Genomic DNA, 19160 nt, shown 5'->3' with positions numbered 1-19160 from the left:
ATTCCTTTTATTTCTTTTTCCTGCCAAATTGCTCTGGCCAAAACCTCCAGTACTATGTTGAATAAGAGTGATGAAAGTGGGCACCCTTGTCTTGTTCCTGTTCTGAGAGGGATGGGTTTCAGTTTTTGTCCGTTGAGTATGATGTTGGCTGTGGGTTTGTCATATATGGCCTTTATTATGTTGAGGTACTTACCTTCTATACCTATTTTATTGAGGGTTTTTATCATAAATGGATGTTGGATCTTGTCAAATGCTTTCTCTGCATCTATTGAGATGATCATGTGGTTTTTGTTTCTCATTTTGTTAATGTAGTGAATCACGTTGATTGACTTGCAGATGTTGAACCATCTCTGTGTCCCTGGTATAAATCCCACTTGATCATGGTGTATAATCTTTTTGATGTATTGCTGTAATCGGTTTGCCAAAATTTTGTTGAGGATTTTTGCATCTATGTTCATCAGTGATATTGGCCTGTAGTTTTCCTTCTTTGTGTTGTCCTTGTCAGGTTTGGGGATCAGGGTGATGTTGGCTTCATAGAATGTATTAGGGAGTGCTCCATCTTCCTCTATTTTCTGGAATAGTTTGAGAAGGATACGTATTAAATCTTCTTTGAATGTTTGGTAGAATTCTCCAGAGAAGCCGTCTGGTCCTGGACTCTTATTTTTGGGGAAGTTTTTGATTACTGTTTCTATTTCTTTACTTGTGATTGGTCTATTCAGATTCTCTATTTCTTCCTGATTCAGTTTGGGTAGGTTGTATGAGTCTAGGAATTTATCCATTTCTTCTAGGTTGTTCAATTTGTTGGCATATAGTTTTTCATAGTATTCTCTTATGATCCTTTGTATTTCTTCAGTATCTGTTGTGATTTCTCCTCTCTCGTTTCTAATTTTATTTATTTGAGACTTCTCTCTTTTTTTTTTCAGTGAGTCTGGCTAAGGGTTTGTCGATTTTGTTAATTTTTTCAAAGAACCAACTCTTTGTTTCATTGATCCTTTCTACTGTCTTTTTTGTTTCAATATCATTTATTTCTGCTCTTATTTTTATTATTTCCCTCCTTCTACTGACTTTGGGCTTTGTTTGTTCTTCTTTTTCTAATTCTATTAGGTGTTGTTTGAGTTTGTTTATGTAAGATTTTTCTTGCTTATTGAGGTGAGCCTGTATTGCAATGAATTCCCCTCTTAGGACTGCCTTTGCTGCGTCCCAAATAATTTGGTACGGTGTGTTTTCATTTTCATTTGTCTCCAGATGATATTTGATTTCTTCTTTAATTTCTTCAATAATCCATTGTTTGTTCAGTAGCATGTTGTTTAGTCTCCACATTTTTGGCCCTTTCCCAGCTTTATTCTTGTAGTTGATTTCTAGTTTCATAGCATTATGATCAGAAAAGATGCTTGATATTATTTCAACTCTCTTGAACTGATTGATGCTTGCTTTGTTTCCCAAGAAATGGTCTATCCTTGAGACTGTTCCATGTGTGCTTGAGAAGAATGTGTAACCTGCTGTTTTTGGATGAAGTGTCCTATATATATCTATTAGGTCCATCTGATCTAATTTTTCATTTAATTCTATAATTAAAGGAATATTATATAATATTATAATAATTTGAGGAATATTAGCCTTGAGCTAACATCCGTGCCCATCTTCCTCTATTTTATATGTGGGATGCCACCACAGCATGGCTTGAAAGCAGTGTGTAGGTCCATGCCCGGGATCCAAACAGGCAAACCCTGGGCCGCCAAAGCAGAGTCCGTGAACTTAACCGCTATGCCACTGGGCTGGCCCCAACATTTTGCTTTATCCATGTTGATCTCCACAGTTTTATTCACTCTATTTTGTAATATTCTATGTTATGAATATATCACAGCTGATTTGCCCATTCTCCAGTAGACAGATATTAAGACTGTCCCCAATTTTTTGTTTGTTTGCAATTTCAAACAGTGCTACAATGAACATTCTTGCACCTGCAGCCTGTGTCCATGTTCATTGTTGAAAACTCGGAAGCTTAAGAAAAATAGAAAGACATAAACTAATATTACCCACCCAAACGGTTATTGTTTATTGAGCATTTAACATATATCAGGTACAGTGCTGGGCACTTTATGTATGTTACTTTATTTACTTCTCACACCAACCTATATATTAGGTACTTTTATGCTTCCCATTGCACAATGAAGAAACTGAATCTTGACTTTAAATAACTTAGCCAATGGCACACAGGAAGTGGCAGAACAGTTCTTTAGTACCAAAGCCCACGCTCTTAACATTATGCTCCAATAATGCCCATAAGCTCCAAATCCAGAAACATTCATGGTTAGAAATAGTCTTTATTGTTAATTGGTCTCTCAGAAGATGAGAGACCTGCCCAGGCCACTTCTCATTAAAACAATTATATCGGGAGAATGATAAATATGCCGAAAAGTATATCTATCCCAATGGATGAATTTTTACAAATTGAAGAGAACCAATAGCCAGCACCCAGATCCAGCTCAAAAACAGAACATTACCAGCACCCAGCAAACCTCCTCTCACCTTCTTCCAGACACCACTCTTCCACTCTGAAGGGTAGCTGCAATCCTAGCTTTCAACAGAATATTTTTGCCTGTTTTTAGTTTATATATGTGAAATCATACAGTATATACTCTTTTCCTGGCTTCTTTCACTTAATATTATTTGTGAGAGTCATCCATATGGTTGAGTATAGTGTGTTATAGGGCACAAAGGACATATGGGACAACATACATTTTGCAAAGAATTATGAATGCCCCTGAGTCTTTTGTCAAGATTATTGCCAGCAATTACGTTGAAGACTAGGTGATAGATTGGATCTAATGTACAGCATGGGTGAATCTGAGCATTGCAAGGGATGGCCTGGGACCTCTGCTGCCTTACCTCACAGCCTCTCAGCCTTACCTTAGATTCTAGTTGAAGCTGCAGAAAACAGTTCAATGAGGGCTTCCACTCTCCTCGAGTCTTTCTGCCTTCTGTCCTGGAGCTTTTCCTAAACCAGGATATAAGACACTGGTGGGAGCCTGCTCAGACGTGCAAGAGGAGGTGATGCTCCCTGGGGTAATCCTAACCAATGGTGGATGGAAGCCCATGGGTAAATGCTTCTCCATGGCAGTCCTTAGGTGGACCATGCTGAGACACATTCTAGATAATCCTCAGATGGTTTTGGTAGGATCTGGACCCAGGTGCCTACAGCAGTGATCACCTTGGTAACGCATCCTTGTTTTGGCTTCTCCTCCTTTCCTATTTCACTCTGGACTTTCACTTTAAATCCCTGGGATCATCTTCCAAGTAAATTACCTGCAACTAGTACTTGTCTCGGGTTCTGCTTTCTGGGGGGAATACTAATTAAGACATATGTAAAATATCTAGTACATGATAGATACTCAAGAAAAAGTAGCAGTTTTATTATTACTACCACTGCTATTGTTACCATCAGTATTAGTGACCTGGGGTTTCACAATTGCCATCTCTTTCAGTCCCCTTCCCAATGGAAGATAGCGAAGCTCCACAATTAGAGCATCCATGGCAATCATTTCTGTTTTGGTCCTAAGAGTACTGGGAAACCATTGAAGGATTTTCTTTCTTTTTTAAACCAGTTTTTCAAATATATTATTTTTTAGCTTTAGTAAAGTATGATTAACAAACGATAAATTGCACATATTTAAAGTGTGCAGTTTGATGAGTTTTGATATATTTAAAACTCATCATACACCCTTGAAACCATAACCATAGCCAAGATAACTAACATACCCATCACCCCCAAAAGTTTCCTCCTCCCTTTTACCATCCCTCCCCGCCATGTCTCTGCCTCCTTGGTCCCCAGGTAACCACCAATCTGCTTTCTGTCACTATAGTTTGCATTTCTAGAATTTTATTCAAATGGAGTCATACAGAAAGTACTCTTTTTATGTCTGGCTTCTTTCACTCAGCATAGTTAAGATTCATCATGTTGTTGTGTGTATCAACAGCCCATTCCTTTTATTACTGAAGAGTATTCCATTTCATAAATATTCATTCACCTCTTGAAGGACATTTGTTTCTAGACTTCGGCTATTACCAATAAAGTTGCTATGAACATTCATGTTCAAGTCTTTGTGTAAATGTATGCTTTCATTTGTCTTGGGTAAATACGTATAGTGTAATGGTTGTGACATACAGTAGGTGTATATTTAAGTTTTAAAAAACTATCAAACTGTTTTCCAAAGTGGTTGTATCATTTTACAATCCTACCAGCAGTGAATGAGAATTCTTGTCGCTCTGCTTTCTTGCTAACACTTGATAGTGCCAGCTGTGGTGTGCAGTGTTATCTCATTGTGGTTTTAACTGGCATTTCCCTAACATCTTTCATGTTTTTATTTGCCATCTGTTTATCTCCTTTGGAAAAGTGTCTGTTTAAATCATTTTTTAAACTTGTCTTATTTGTTTGTCTTATTGAGTTGAAAGAGTTCTTTGTATATTCTAGATACTAGTCCTTTGTTGGATATAGGTTTTGCTGCTGTTTCATCCAAGTCTGTGGCTTGCCTTTTCATTTCATAAGGGTCCTAAACAGCAAAAGTTTTAATTTTGATGATGTGCAATTGATCAGTTTTCTTCTTTTATGGATTGTGTTTCTAAAGGTCACATAGATTTTTCTTTTGTGCTTTCCTCTAGAAGTTTTGTAGCTTTAGGTTGTACACTTAGGTCTAATTTAGGTTGTGACACAATGGTTTGGCATTTAGAAAGATCCTCGGCAGCATCAAGGAAGGTGTTTGGAGGCTGATAGCCTGGAGGCCTGAAACTAGCCAGACTGAGAGAGGTGACAGTAGCTTCCTCACAGCTATGGTAGTGGAGAAAGTGGAAAGAACTGAGATATTTGAGAAGCAGAATAACTGGACTTAATCGGCTGAAAGAGGTGTCAAGAACGATTCCTGAGTTTCTTCCTTATGCACAAAATTGAGGGTAACTTGCTTCTAAGTTTTTTGCACTTCAGATTGGCCCTCAATAGTTTTCCTTTTGGGGAGATTATAATTGAAATTTAGCCAGACAGGGACTGGACACAGTTTTCTAAAACAACACACTTACATCAGCTCCCTCCTTAGGCACTGCCTGGAGCCCAGTACTGAACTTTGTTCTCTCAAGTCCAGAGACCTTTGCTCTCGTCGGTACCAGGAAAGACGCCCAAGTTTTTTTCCACGCAGGACGCCGGCAGCGGGTGGCGCATGCCCAGAGAGGCCATGTGGGGCCGACCGCCCGGAGAGCAAAGAGCGAGGGGTTCCCGCCATTTTGTCCAGCCGGCGATACAACTGGCCTTTGCTGGAGACTACAAGTCCCGTGAGCCCCCGCAGCGGCACTTCCTACCCCCTCACTGTCCGGCCCGCTCCCTGTTCCCCCCAGTCCTGGGGGCCGAAGGCTCTGGCGGCCAGCGGGCCAGGTAGGATTTCCGGGGGAAACTACAGTGGAGTCTGAGGAGGCGGCGGCGGCGGCGGCGACCCAGGTGAGTTCAGCTAGCTAGAGAAAGTGAGCGGGAAGTGCGCGAAGTCGGGCTTCGGGCGTCTCATAGGCTCGGACCGCGTTCTTGGCTCCGCGAGGGGGTCTCGGTCCAGCGAGGGTAACGGCCCGGGCCGCGGTCGCGTCGGGCCAGGGCGGGACGGACCGGGCCGCCGCCTCCTCCTCCGCCGCCGCCCTCCCACTCCGGTCCCGTTGGGGCTTCTCCGCCCGCGGCGCGCCCAGAGCAGGCTCGCCCTCTCCGCCCCCGCGACTTGGCGGGGCCCTTTTGTCTGGGCTGCTTTGTGCCCCTTTGTGCCCGTGCGTGGAGTCGCCTCCTCGGAGGAGCCCGCCCGTCCAGTTCCAGACGGGGACCGATCCCTGGGGATCCGGTTACAGTAACTGGATCGGGTCAAAGTCCATTTTTCAAAACCGCGCTCTCTTAGACCTCCGCATCCCGGCTGGGCAGAGCGGAGGCTCTAGGCAGACGGAGTTTCTGTTGAACACCTCGAGGTTATTGTCCAACTCCTAAACGTCAGCCCCGCGGCGTCGGGGCACGGATCTCCTGCAGGCGTTCTTCTCGGTAGGGGGATGAGTCTGTGGAAAAGAAGTGAGACCCCCTCTCGGGAAACTGGGAGGGGACCGAATTTGCTGCGTTGTCTGTGTAGGTCGCAGCTGTGATCGGGGAACCGAAGAACCAATGCGGATGGGCATAATGGTAGTTCACACACCTCTCGGATCTCCGAGGAGAGAAAGTGATTTATAGGGCAGCGAGCAGCCTTTCCATTCATTGCATGCAGAAAAGGACTACAGTACTTCATCCAGCCCCCCGGTTCCTCGTCCCCGAACCCCCCGATCCCTTTCCTATTTCCTCTGCTTAAAACAAAAAGTTGAAAGCAAACCTCCCTTAATAGAAAGATCTACTTTGTAGAGAAACCAGAAACCTAGTGGCTTCTAGAAAGCACTCGAAGTTAAAAGAAATGAAGCCAGTTTGAGGGAAAAGACCTAGTTGCTACTTATTGCAACCGATGAATCGTGTGAATTTGATCACATTCTGTTAGATAGGGGTAACTTCATGTCCCGGTGGACGAGTGCATTGCTAGATTCGGCTTAAGATAAAGCTTTCTGAGGGCCATTGCAGATACTTCTTTTGAAAAAAAGATTCATTAGTGTTTCAAGACAACCAGGGCCCCTTTACCTGAATCAGGAAAGGTTATTGAAGTTATATAGGTTAATAGGGAGGCAAATAAAGGCTTTTGTACTTGATTAGAGATCTCACAATGGAAGTGATTTACTCTGAGAATCCCAGATTGTTGGTGATATTTTATAGGGATGGAGGTCTTCAAAGCAGTTGTTCTTCAGTTTTTAATCCAGCAGCGAGCGGGGATTATTTGTATTTTCCTCGCTGTGTTTTGAAGAAGCATCCACAGAATTGCTGTAGACGTTTTAAAAATAAGGAACAGCAGTTGCTAATTTACTTATTTGTTACTTATTTGTTCAAACATGAGGATGCTATCAGTGTTATTTTTTGAAAATAGCTGATATACATTATGTAATTAATTCTCACTACACTTCTGTGAGGTGATTGTTCTCTCATTTTACAGGTGATAAATGTTAAATTTACACCCTCGGAAATGTTAAATGACTTGCCCAAGGTCACACAGTTAACCTAGATAGGGAATTGTAGGGTAAACCATACTTCAAGTCCAGTCCTCTTTCCACTGCCTTACACCTATTGCAGTTACTTATTATACTACCCACAGTTTGTGACTTGCTAAAATTTAAATATTGGGGGAAAATAATGGAAATATTTTCCAATCAGAGCACAAATTGATTTATAGGGAACTGGAGTTTCTAGAACTATAAACACTGTCATACTGAACCATACGTCACACTGAACGTTGGTCTCACCACCTTGTGTTATGGTTTGCCCTGACTGCTTGTGCCTAGGCAGAATGGCAATGGTATGAAGCCCTGGGGTGGAAGGATGGTGAATTACTGTGCTGTGGGTTTTTTTTTTTTTTTTTTTTTTTGAGGAGGATTAGCCCTGAGCTAACTGCTGCCAATCCTCCTCTTTTTGCTGAGGAATACTGGCCCTGAGCTAACATCCGTGCCCATCTTCCTCTACTTTATATGTGGGACGCCTGCCACAGCATGGGTTGACAAGTGGTGCCGTGTCCACACCGGGGATTCCAACCAGCAAACCCCGGGCCACTGAAGCGGAACGTGTGCATTTAACCGCTGTGCCACCGAGCCAGCCCCCTGTGCTGTGGTTTTGACTAATCATTAGTAAAAGGTTTTTACTAAAAGGTTTTGACTAATCTTTGCTTAAAGTTTTATTAAGAAATATGTTGGAGAACATATATACATACAGTAGCTTTGGTTGCTTCAGCTAACATTGAAGAAAGAACTGAAATTCAGATGCTTTCCTAGCCAGAGTCAAGATTCATCAAGAAAATGCTTTCTTTAGTTTTTGCTTTTAATAAAAACTTTTAATCAGTTTCAAACCTGCAGTTTAAGTCTTGGATTTATGTCAGTACATGCCAAGAATATAACATCAGAAATAGAAACCCACTTCACTTCCCTTACTTAAATTCTTCTTAGGTAAAATGCATAACATGCCAATGGAATTGAGTCAATACAATTAGTCTAGCCTTTCTAACTAGTAGAAGCCTGTTAGAAATCTCTTATTATGCCGCCGTAATGGGAAGGAACTTTTTTCTTTTGTGCATTTTGCTGTTGGTCTACTTTATTTTCAAATACATCCATTCGTTCAATCAACTCATGTTTATTGAAAGGCTGTTGTGTTCTGAGCACTGTTGTAGACTCTGAGGACAAAACAATGAGAACAAGTCTTTTCCCTCTTGGGGCTTACAGACTGATTGGGGATGCGGGGGAGAGGAGTGGAGGGAGGAGTCGTAGAGTAAGCAAGTACTAAATAAATAAAATCCCCTTATTTCCTGTGCAACCTTGAGCAGTAACCTCTTTGAACTTTAGTTTTCTCACCTTTAACTTGAGGGTAATGATTCCTGTTCTACCTAGCTTGTGGAATTGTTTCCAGAAGCGAGTAGGGTAAGAATTTGGTTGCATTATACCCTTCAAATTCCTGTAGTAAATGATTGTTACTACTATGAGAAAAGGAAAAGGACCACTGGAAGAAGATTGTTTAGAAAGAGACAAAGAGAATGGATGGATTCTCTGGTCTAAGAGAGTCTGATGTTAACTTCTGTGACTTTTTTTTTTTGAGGAGAAGAATTAGCCCTGAGCTAACATCTGCTGCCAGTCCCCCTCTTTTTGCTGAGGAAGACTGGCCCTGAGCTAACTTCTGTGCCCATCTTCCTCTACTTTATATGTGGGACTCCTGCCACAGCATGGCTTGACAAGCTGTGTGTAGATCCACAGCTGGGATCCGATCTGGCGAACGCTGGGCCGCTGCAGTGGAATGTAGGAACTTAACCACTGCGCCACCAGGCCAGCGCCTCTGTGACTGTTAGTCGCATCCTTACATGGGCTACTGTAACCTTTTATGTGGACCGCTTTTATGGCACTTGTCAAATAAGACCATTATTATTTGTTCTACCTTGTCACAGTTGACTGTCTTAATGGCAGGGACTAGGTCCTAGTCTACATCCTTACTGCGCAGCACACGGCTCCAGGTATTTCATTGGAACTTTGTAAATGTTTGTTGAATGAGTGAATGAATAACAAAGTGTTCAGGGACGATTGTAGAGAATACCAGAACACAAATGCAAAGCCAAAATAGTTCTTTTCGTCAGCAGATTTTCTGTTTTGCCCATTGTGTGCTAGGATCTGGGTTGTGTTCTGGCGGCACAAAGATGTGAAGGTGTATAGTCTCTGCCTTGAAAAGCTTACATTACAACACCTAACAGCGTGGTGAGTGTTAAATAGAGGCATGTTATAATATTGGTAAGGGACTGAATGGCTGTTTTGGTAGACAGTGAAGGATGGCATTATAGAGGAAGTGATTTTGGAGCTTGTTCTTGAGGGATAAATAAGAATTCACCAGGGAGACCAGTTACAATTAAGGTTATTCCAGCCAGATGGGGCAGCTTGAGCATAGGAATGGAGATGGGAAAGTATAAGGTGTGTGTCTGGGAAGGAGTGAGTAGTCTGGTATGGCTAGAGGGTATTGCAGTTGGTTTTTAACGTTTTTTGGTTCAGATACCCCCTCTAGAAAATTTGAGAAGAGCAGAAGATTTTCACTCCAGAAAACTGCACATAAGCAAACATATGCATATAGTTTTAGAAAGTTGTGGAATACTTAGGGGGTCTCTGGACCCCTGGGGTTGAGGAATTGAAGAGTACAATGGCTGGTGAAAGGAAAGATTGATGGCTGGGTGCTGAGCATTCAAAATGCTTTGCTAAAGATTACGATTGGGGAAATGCTAAACCATCTCAGGATTTCAGGCAGGTAGTTGATATAATCTAATCTGTGTTGAAACGTAATTGCTTGCTGTCTTCAGGGGAGGTTAGAGGGTCTAGGAGAGAGATTTAGAGCAAGTGCTAAAAGGAGGCAGGATAGAGGGCCTTTTTTTGTTCTGATTTTAAAGGATGGAATAGGTTTGACGTGTTGAAAGGAAGAGGAAAAGAAGCTAGCAGAGAGGCAGATATTGACGATCTGCACGAGAGAAAAGGGAGGTGATGGAGGAGGCTTGGGAGGAGATTAATCCACAGCTCATAGAGAGGGGAGCCCTGAAAAGGAGGCATGAAGGAAGGATGGGAGAAGACATTTTTGGAAGTGATGGAGATGGAAGTTGAAATTGGAGTAGTTACCAACTGCTTATTCTGTACCCACACTTTGATCTAGGTACTTTTAAATGTGTGATTTCACTTTACAAAAATTGTATAGGATGGATGAGCATTCTTATTTGACAGTTGAAGAAATTATAGCTCAGAGAGATTAACTAAATTTCCCAAAGGCACCATGTAAATTAGGGAAGAGATCTGGGACCCAAATATATTTCAACTCCAAAGCTCAGGATCGTAATTTCTGCCTTAGAGGGTCTGTTAATATCTGACGACCTCTTTTTTTAAATCTTCCTTTCTGAAGGAATCGGATAAGTTATCTGCATAATGATAAAAGGATGGAGTGGGCCAGCCCACTCGAGAGAGTGTTAAAGTTTGGAATAGCTGTCATGGAACAGGTAAGGGAGCCAACCAGAGATGAGCAAAAGGACTGCTGAACAGCAGTTAGGCCCCGGCCGAGTCAGACACACATTATGCGATAGTCCATCCATTCTATCTCCTACATTCTCAGTTAGATAACATTTTTTGAATACTGTTGACGTGGGCCTTAGAGGGAGACACACTATATTGTAATGGTAGGAGCTGGTGCCACTGTCTCTGAGCAAGTCACAAAGCTTGTGCTTCAATTTTCTCATCTCTCAAAGGGTGTGGATTAGTTGATCTCTCAAATTCTAGGATTTTATGATTTATAACCAAAAACATTCCAAGGGGTTTTAGGAGAGGAAGTGTGTTTAGTGGCTGTTTGATTTTTAGGGAAGAGATGGTTGAAACTATACAGCTTCCAGATTCAAGCTTGGTTTTCAGTTTAACTTCTCTTTTATGTTGAAAGCACCAGTTGTTTGTTTTGACCATCTGAAAGTTCTGACATATTTGCTTAATGTAGTGCATTTACTGCCTTTGGAGTCTGAAGACCTGGGTTCTAGTTCCAGTTCTGTCACTTACTAGCTGTGACTATCCAAGTCAGCTAACCTTGTTAAACTTTAGTTTCTTCATTTATAAAAAAGAGGTAGTAACCATTTCTTCAGAGGTATCAGATGAGATAATGTATGTGAGAAGTCTTTGTAAACTGTATAATGTTTAATAAATATGAGAAAAGATACTGTTATATCTGGCAAAGGAAAGGGGGGTAGTACTGTGATCAGTGCTGTACGAGGGAGGGAGCACTGGTTTAAAATAGATCCTTCAATTCTGGAGTACTGAGTGGTAAGGGAAGCCTCTCAGGGTGTGAACTGTCAGTGCTTTGAATTTAGAAATTTATTTGTAGTATATGATGTTGCTAGGTGTTCTTTCAGGTATACATTTAAAATCAAATCTAGGGGCCTGCCCGGTGGCACAGTGGTTAAGTTCGCGCGTTCCGCTTTGGCGGCCCAGGGTTTGCCACTTCAGATCCTGGGTGCGGACATGGCACCACTTGGCACGCCATGCTGTGGTAGGCATGCCACATATAAAGTAGAGGAAGATGGACATGGATGTTAGCTCAGGGCCAGCCTTCCTCAGCAAAAAGAGGAGGATTGGCAGCAGATGTTAGCTCACGGCTAATCTTCCTCAAAAAAAAATTAAAAAATAAAAATAAAATCTAATCTTGAATCAAATCTGTGACTTAAAAAAACTTAATTGTTAAAGATTCTCTACATTTATTCTCTCAAATGTGGTGGACTTGTTAGCCAAATTCCTAGGAGTATTTTTTAGATAGATGTTGACTGTATTTTATGTAAGGGTAGATAATTTTCTTTTTTTAAAGATCTTATTTTTCCTTTTTCTCTCCAAAGCCCCCCAGTACATAGTTGTGTATTTGTAGTTGTGGGTCCTTGTAGTTGTGGCATGTGGGATGCTGCCTCAGCATGGCCTGGTGAGCAGTGCCATGTCTGCGCCCAGGATTTGAACCGGTGAAATCCTGGGCTGCCGAAGCGGAGCGCGTGAACTTAACCACTCGGCCATGGGGCTGACCCCTAGATAACAATTTTATGATTGTCTCACAGAACTTGAGTGCATTGCTTGGTTTATTTCCCTTATGGGTGGCTGGTTCTGATGGAACTCAAGATATTTAATCTGTTACAGAGAACTCTCTCACCCTGCCTTGCCCTGCATATGCCATCGAGTTGATAACCAGGGTACTTGATTCTCCCTACCCAGCAGCTTACTCTCCCTTTGCACTTTGGTTGGAAATACAGTGTCAAAAGTTGACAAAAAAGATTAATGATTCATCCTTACCTTGAGTGATCCCAAAGGTCGGAGATTTGTCCGCCTCTCTGCAGGGCACCTTTGCCTCTTGCAGTGTGTATACCTCCTCATTCTTTCTCCCCACCACAGTACCTGTTTGTGAAAATAAACTGGATTAAGAATTCCTGTGTTGTTGGTTTCAGTTGATGGAACCATTACAAATAATGTTGCCACATAGGTTTTTGTATGTGTAACTTTTTTCTTTTAAAATGAGATTACTGAATCAGTAGGTATGAACATTTGTATAGTGTTTATTGGTATTACCAAATTGTTTGCCAACATCAGTGTTCTAATTTGCAGCATTACTAACTAAACTGTTACGGTGCTTGTTTATTCACAACCAATCTTACTAATAATGGATTTTAATATTTTAAAATAAATATATTTCTATGCAAATCAAACAAATCAAAACCACAATGAGACACCACCTCATGCCTGTCAGAATGGCTATTAAAAAGAAAGGAAGTAACAGGTGTTGGAGAGGATGTGGAGAAAAGGGAACCCTCGTACATTCCTGGTAGGAATGTAAACTGGTGCAGCCACTATGGAAAACAGCATGGAGATTTCTCAGAAAATTAAAAATAGAACTACTATATCATCCAGCTATTCCACTTTTGGTTTATTTATCCAAAAACCTGAAAACACTAATTTGAAAAGATATGTGCACCCCTATGTTCATTGCAACATTATTCAAGTAGCCAAAACTTGGAAACAGTCTAAATCTAAGTGCTCATCAACGGATGAATGGATAAAGAAGATATGGGGCGTGTGTGTGTGTATGTATACATATATATATATTATACTATATATATATATATAATGGAATACTACTCAACCATAAAAAAAGAGGAGATCTTGCTGTTTGTGACAATGTGGATGGACCTTGAGAGTATTATGCTAAGTGAAATAAGTCAGATGGAGAAAGCCAAATACCATATGATTTCACTCATATGAGGAATTTAAAACAACACCAACAAACAACAAACACATAGATACAGAAAATAGCTTGGTGGTTACCCAGGCAGGGTGGTGGGGGGGTTGCAAAAGAGGTAAAGGGGAACATTTGTACGGTGATGAACGGCAGCTAGACTTTCGGTGGTGAACGTAATATAGTCTCTACAGAAGTTGAAATATAGTGATGAACACCTGAAACTTATATAATGCTATAAACCAGTGTTACTTCAATAAAAAAATAAAGGATAAAATAAATATATTTCCAGTTTAATAGTTATAAATGGTACATAATTATTGTTTTAACATTTTAATTATTAAGAAAGTCAAACATTTTTTCATATGACTGCAAATTCTGTTCTTGTCTCTTGCTTATTATCTATTTAGCTCTCTGTGATCTTAGATACTTTTGTAAGCCTTTTATTGTGGATATTAATTTATTTTCAAGTTTATTGAAAGATTTTCCCCAGTCCATGGCATTTATTTTTATTTTAATTTTGTTTTGTACAGAAACCTACATATGTCATGCCATAGCTATTCACTGTTTCCTCTGTAATTTCTTGTATTTCTTCCGTCATTAGAAAATTATTTCTCCATAAGAGGAGTACTTTGTTAATTTCTCAACTTCTGTTTCTATAATTTTTTTTTAACTTTTGGAAAAATTAATTGTGATATGTGGGATAAAAATGTTATTCTGAATTAATTTTTTTCAGAATGCTACCCAGTATTCCTAGTGGCCATTGTTTTGTGAAGACATTTTGAGCTTTGGAAGACACTATATTAAAGTGTTCTTATTCATCTTGAGATACTGATATCCACCTAGGTCATTAGAAATTAAAAATCCACGGCTGGCCCGGTGGCACAGCGGTTAAGTTTGCACGTTCCAATTCTTGGCGGCCCAGGGTTCGCCGGTTCGGATCCTGGGTGCAGACATGGCACCGCTTGGCAAAAAGCCATGCTGTGGTAGGCATCCCACATATAAAGTAGAGGAAGATGGGCATGGATGTTAACTCAGGGCCAGTCTTCCTCAGCAAAAAGAGGAGGATTGGCAGTAGTTAGCTCAGGGCTAATCTTCCTCAAAAAAAAAATTTAAAAATCCTCCCTGTAAGGGATCAAGAATATTAAAAAAAGAAAAGTATCTTTCTCACGCTAGTGTTGATGATGTATTTCATTCTTCTTTACCTCAGCATACTGTTCTTAGAGAAATGTTTGTCCTTTGGGAAAGCTTGGGTGGGTCGGTTGTTTTTTAAACAAGGTAAGAAAGTGGAGCCCTGAAGCGATTCCCCGCCCCCTCCAGTGAGTGACAAGTAGAAAGGGAGAAGATTCCTAAGGGAGAATAACCTCACCTCTTCTTCCCCTCTGTCATGGATAAATCCCTGTTAAAAATACTGCCAGTAGATACCAAGGAGGAACCAAATAGCAGTCCTAAGGTGTGAAGAATACTTTCGAGTTCCCTTTACTTGCACCTGCCCAACTTTGCTTCCTGTTCTCTCCTCTGAATTTACATTTGAGGGGGAGCATTACAGTTTAGGATATGGATGCATGTTTCCTGGATGTGTTAAAAGATGACACAATACCTGTTACCTATTGGTGATGCCAGTAAGACTGGAAATTTTACTCACAGTCTTTTACGTATTCTACATGCTTACATACAATTAGGTAAGAGAGAACTGGCTTCTGGGACAGCATCTTTGTGTAATTGGGAGAGGGGCTTCATCCTTCCGCTGTAGCCACAGACCACTGAGGACCGTTCTGTTAAGTGAATATATCTCTGCGTACTGTGGCATGAGATGAATGAGCAGTCTGTTTCTTTGCAACTGCATTAAACATTGCACACTGTTTTTTAATTGTAGTAATATTTACCATTTTAACCTTTTTTAAGTGTACAATTCAGTGACATTAAGTACATTTACAACGTTGTACAACCATCACCACTATCCATTTCCATAACCTTTTTGTCATCTCAAACAGAAACTCTGTACCCACTAAATAACAACTCCCATTGCCCTCCCCTCTCAGCCTCTGGTAACCTCTGTTCTGCTTTCTGTCTGTGAATTTGCCTTTCTAGGTGCCTCCTATAAGTGGAATCAGTCATATAATATTTGTCGTTTTGTGTCTGGCTTATTTCTTTATGTTTTTTAAACTGTCTCCTCTTTGTGCTTACATTTGTTTTATTTTGTAGAAAATCAGAAGCTCCCTTCAAGTGTCTTCACTCTCCGGAGGAAAGGCACCATTTTAATGAGGTAGAAAAGCAAGCATTTGCCTCTCTTCAGGGCACTTATGTTAAGCAATTAATAACAAAAGGTTTAGAGGATTTGGTAAATAAAGTATTTTAGTATGTGCTAGTGTTTTGGAGGGCACAACAGAAAAGAAAATATTAAAGAGCAATTTTTGAGCAACTTCCTTCTTTTAACTAAAAGAGATCAAAAGGGTTAACCTCCCAAACATCAATTATGCCATATTAAATTCCTGTAAAGAATGAACCTAAGTATCATTTCATGAAGAAATCTTTATGCTTGCTATCAGTATGATCTAGGCGTACATGAAACTGTTTTTTTTCAAAGTCTAAGTCAGTCTTTCCACTGATCATTTTTACTTGATTTCTAACATCATGTAAATATTTGTAACCAAATTTCATCTACTAAAAAGAAACTTTTCTTACCTGAAGTCCAACTTTAGTTTCAAGTGTTCCAGGAGAGAAATATGATAATTAATTCTGATCTGCAATTATTGAAAATAGTTTTTAACTGTAAAGGAAATGTACAGTAAGAAATTCAGGTAGCATAGAAATGATAAAAACCTAAAGTCCTTTCTGTCACCGTACTCTCTCTTATTCCCACTCCTGTCCCTTCCAGACTTCCACAGAGTTACCACTGATTAACAATTTTGGTTAGTATCCTTCTATTCCTACCTTTTGTTATGCAACTTGTTTCATTTTTTATTTGACACTAGGTTGAGTATATAGTTTTTCATCAGAACAAAGTAGATATCCTTCATTCTTTTTAATGTCTGCATAGTATTCTGTGTATGAAGGTTTCATATTTAACCATTTTCCTATTGACAGACATTTCAGGTATGCCCAATTTTTGTCATTATAAATAATACTCCCACAATATCTTTGCGAGTAGATCTAGTTTAGAAGTGGAATTGCTGGGTTGAAGGCTTACAGATTTTCCATTTGATTCGTACTGCCAAAATGCCCTCCAAAAAGGTCTACCAAATTACCTTTGGACTCACTTCATGAGAGTGTACTTTTCCGTGCATTAGCATCATGTATTCATCTATTGAATACCACCAATACTGGATATTTTTTTCCCAGCTTTATTGAGATATGCTTAACAAATAAAAATTGTATGTATTTAAGTTGTACAATGTGTGTTTTGATGTGCGTGTACATTGTGAAATGATTACCACAATCAAGCTGATGAACATATCCATCACCTCACAGTTACCATTGTGTGTGTGTGTATGGTGAGATCACTTGAGGTCTACTCTTAGCAAATTTCAAGTATGTAATACGTTGTTATTAACTATAGTCACTGTGCTGTGCATCAGGTCTCTAGAACTTATTCATCTTATAACCTTTGATCAATATCTCTCCTTTTACCCTGCCTCTCCCTCCACACTGGATATTTTAAATCTTCAAATTTCTGGCCGTTCTAATAGGCAAGAAAAGTCAAAACAAAACTTGTTTTACTTTGGCATTTTCCTTATTAGTAATCAGATTGAACATATTTTCTTGTTTATTAGCCATTTCTATTTCTTCAGTGAATTCCCTGTTATCATTCCCATTTATCAGTTCGTGTGTCTTCATCACATAATTATTGTAAAAGGTCAAGTTGACAACAAATATGAATTTCATTTCTTTACATTTTAAATTTTGGAATAGAATTATATTTGGAGATTTTATAAAAAAGACTCTCAGCTGTTCTCAGCTCAAACATAGTTAATGTTTGTTGCCAAAATTTTTTTTAAAAAGATTTCATATGTGATATCACTGCATCCTGCAGCTTTTAAAAGTATGTTTTGGGGCCAGCCTGGTGGTGCAGCGGTCAAGTGTGCATGTTGCTCTTCAGCGGCCTGGGGTTCGCTGGTTCGGATCCCAGGTGCGGACATGGCATCGCTTGGCAAAAGCCATGCTGTGGTAGGCGTCCCACATATAAAGTAGAGGAAGATGGGCATGGATGTTAGCTCAGGGCCAGTCTTCCTCAGCAAAAAGAGGAGGATTGGTAGCAGTTAGCTCAGGGCTAATCTTCCTCAAAAAAAAAAAAGTATGTTTTGTTTGGGGGTTTTTCTCTCAAAATGTGATGTATATAATGCCAGAAAGAAACAGTGCTCCATTTTTCTCAGTGTAGATTTTGTCGTGCTCTGTGATTGTGAATTGCTGTTGCTAAGTTCTCTAAGTATTTTCACTGAAAGTAATGTCCTTTATAACTCACTAATGATGTTTCTTGAGTCCTTTTGCTTATCACTGAGCCACACCTCTGTTTTAAAGAGCTGATTCATGCCTGTTAGTGGTAACAGGACCACGTTTAACTAGGAGGAGGAGGTCACAATTTTTCTTGAAAGGGGACATTAGTCCTGTTTTTATGTCTTTGCCCTTAAGTAATATGTTAGATTGTTGATTATTTGTGCCTGAAAGTAAACTTTTCTTAAGTGTAACTTTTTCGAACAGACTTTTAAAAGACATTTGTAAAACGCCATCTTTACTGAGAGCATGATTATATATCTTTTTGAATTTTATTTTCTTTGTGATAAGGCAAAAACAAATCAAGTTCTTAATGAACTGATTACTTGTAGCTACCAAATTTCTGTGCAGAGTATTAACAAAAGTAGTTCATAAATAGCAAAAAAAGTTATTTTAGAGAACTGTAGAGGTTTTCTAAGGCTTTCCAATTTCCAGTCAAAAGAGTAGATTCCCTAGTGACAGATAATAAAGATACATGTAGATTACAGTGTTCACTCCTTACATTAAGCTAGTAGCATCTGTCTGAACAATTGGAGGTCACTCTAGAAGAGCAGAAGATATAGTCTTTGTTTCTTAATTTTGTTTGTTTCTGTCATGATGTGTTTTTAAGTTAAGTCCAGGGAGTAAATGGAAGTAATACTTCTTTTTGATGAGGAAGATTGCTCCTGAGCTAACATCTGTTGTCAGTCTTCCTCTTTTTGCTTGAGGAAGATGGTTGCTGAGCTAACATCTGTGCCAATCTTCCTCTACTTTATATGGGATGCTGCCACAGCGTAGCTGGACGAGCAGTGCTAGGTATGTGCCCGGGATCCGAAGCAGAGTGTGCAAACTTAACCACTGTGCCACCGGGCTGGCCACGAAATAATACTTTAATTGTCCCCTCTTTGCCAATGTAATAGGTCTCATTATCTTGATAATGTTTTTAGACAATATGTATTTTGATCAAGCTTAGAATCATGAAAGGGCCAATATCCACTTTGAGTTTTGTTTCGGAGCTAAAATCAAGAAGGAGTTGGGTGAGTTTTAGCATTACCTAGAAGTCCAGCCCAACTTCTCATGTGGTTAAAGAGGAAAGGAGAACCCTTCCCTTTGATACCTGTGTTGCCATTATTGCACATATCATATTGTATTAATGCCTATTCATTAACATGATCCTCTCTTCTCTACAAGTATTGCTTCTTAAGGGTGAAGACCATAAACTTACTCATCTTTGTGTGCCACCTAACATGGTGTTTGACATGTAATTGGCTGTTAATAACTACTTGCTTAGCTGAACGGTTAT

At 39.9% G+C, this 19160-nt stretch overlaps 1 protein-coding gene and 1 long non-coding RNA gene across 12 annotated transcripts in view; one reads left to right on the top strand and one right to left on the bottom strand.

The window, feature by feature from the left end:
- Positions 1-1072: 1072 nt before the first annotated feature.
- On the bottom strand, positions 1073-5289 carry LOC139081953 (uncharacterized). Its single transcript, XR_011537493.1, has 3 exons — positions 5071-5289; positions 2911-2998; positions 1073-2001 (listed from the first exon to the last, which is right to left on the bottom strand). It is a non-coding gene; the product is annotated as an uncharacterized lncRNA (long non-coding RNA).
- Positions 5269-19160, top strand: part of PHACTR4 (phosphatase and actin regulator 4) — a 103719-nt gene continuing 89827 nt past the window's right edge. For 4 of the 11 annotated variants that reach the window (XM_070610493.1, XM_070610491.1, XM_070610489.1 and 1 more), the window contains exon 1: positions 5342-5482. The gene's annotated coding sequence lies outside the window, so the exon portion shown is untranslated. Of the gene's footprint in view, positions 5483-19160 lie in introns of all 11 variants that reach the window. The other 7 variants (XM_070610494.1, XM_070610492.1, XM_070610495.1 and 4 more) reach the window with 5 other exon arrangements.

Source organism: Equus przewalskii, chromosome 2 (genome assembly GCF_037783145.1).
Source record: "Equus przewalskii isolate Varuska chromosome 2, EquPr2, whole genome shotgun sequence".
NCBI lineage: Eukaryota > Metazoa > Chordata > Mammalia > Perissodactyla > Equidae > Equus > Equus przewalskii.
Note: the sequence above shows the minus strand (reverse complement) of the source record. Positions and strands in the feature narration are given on the sequence as shown.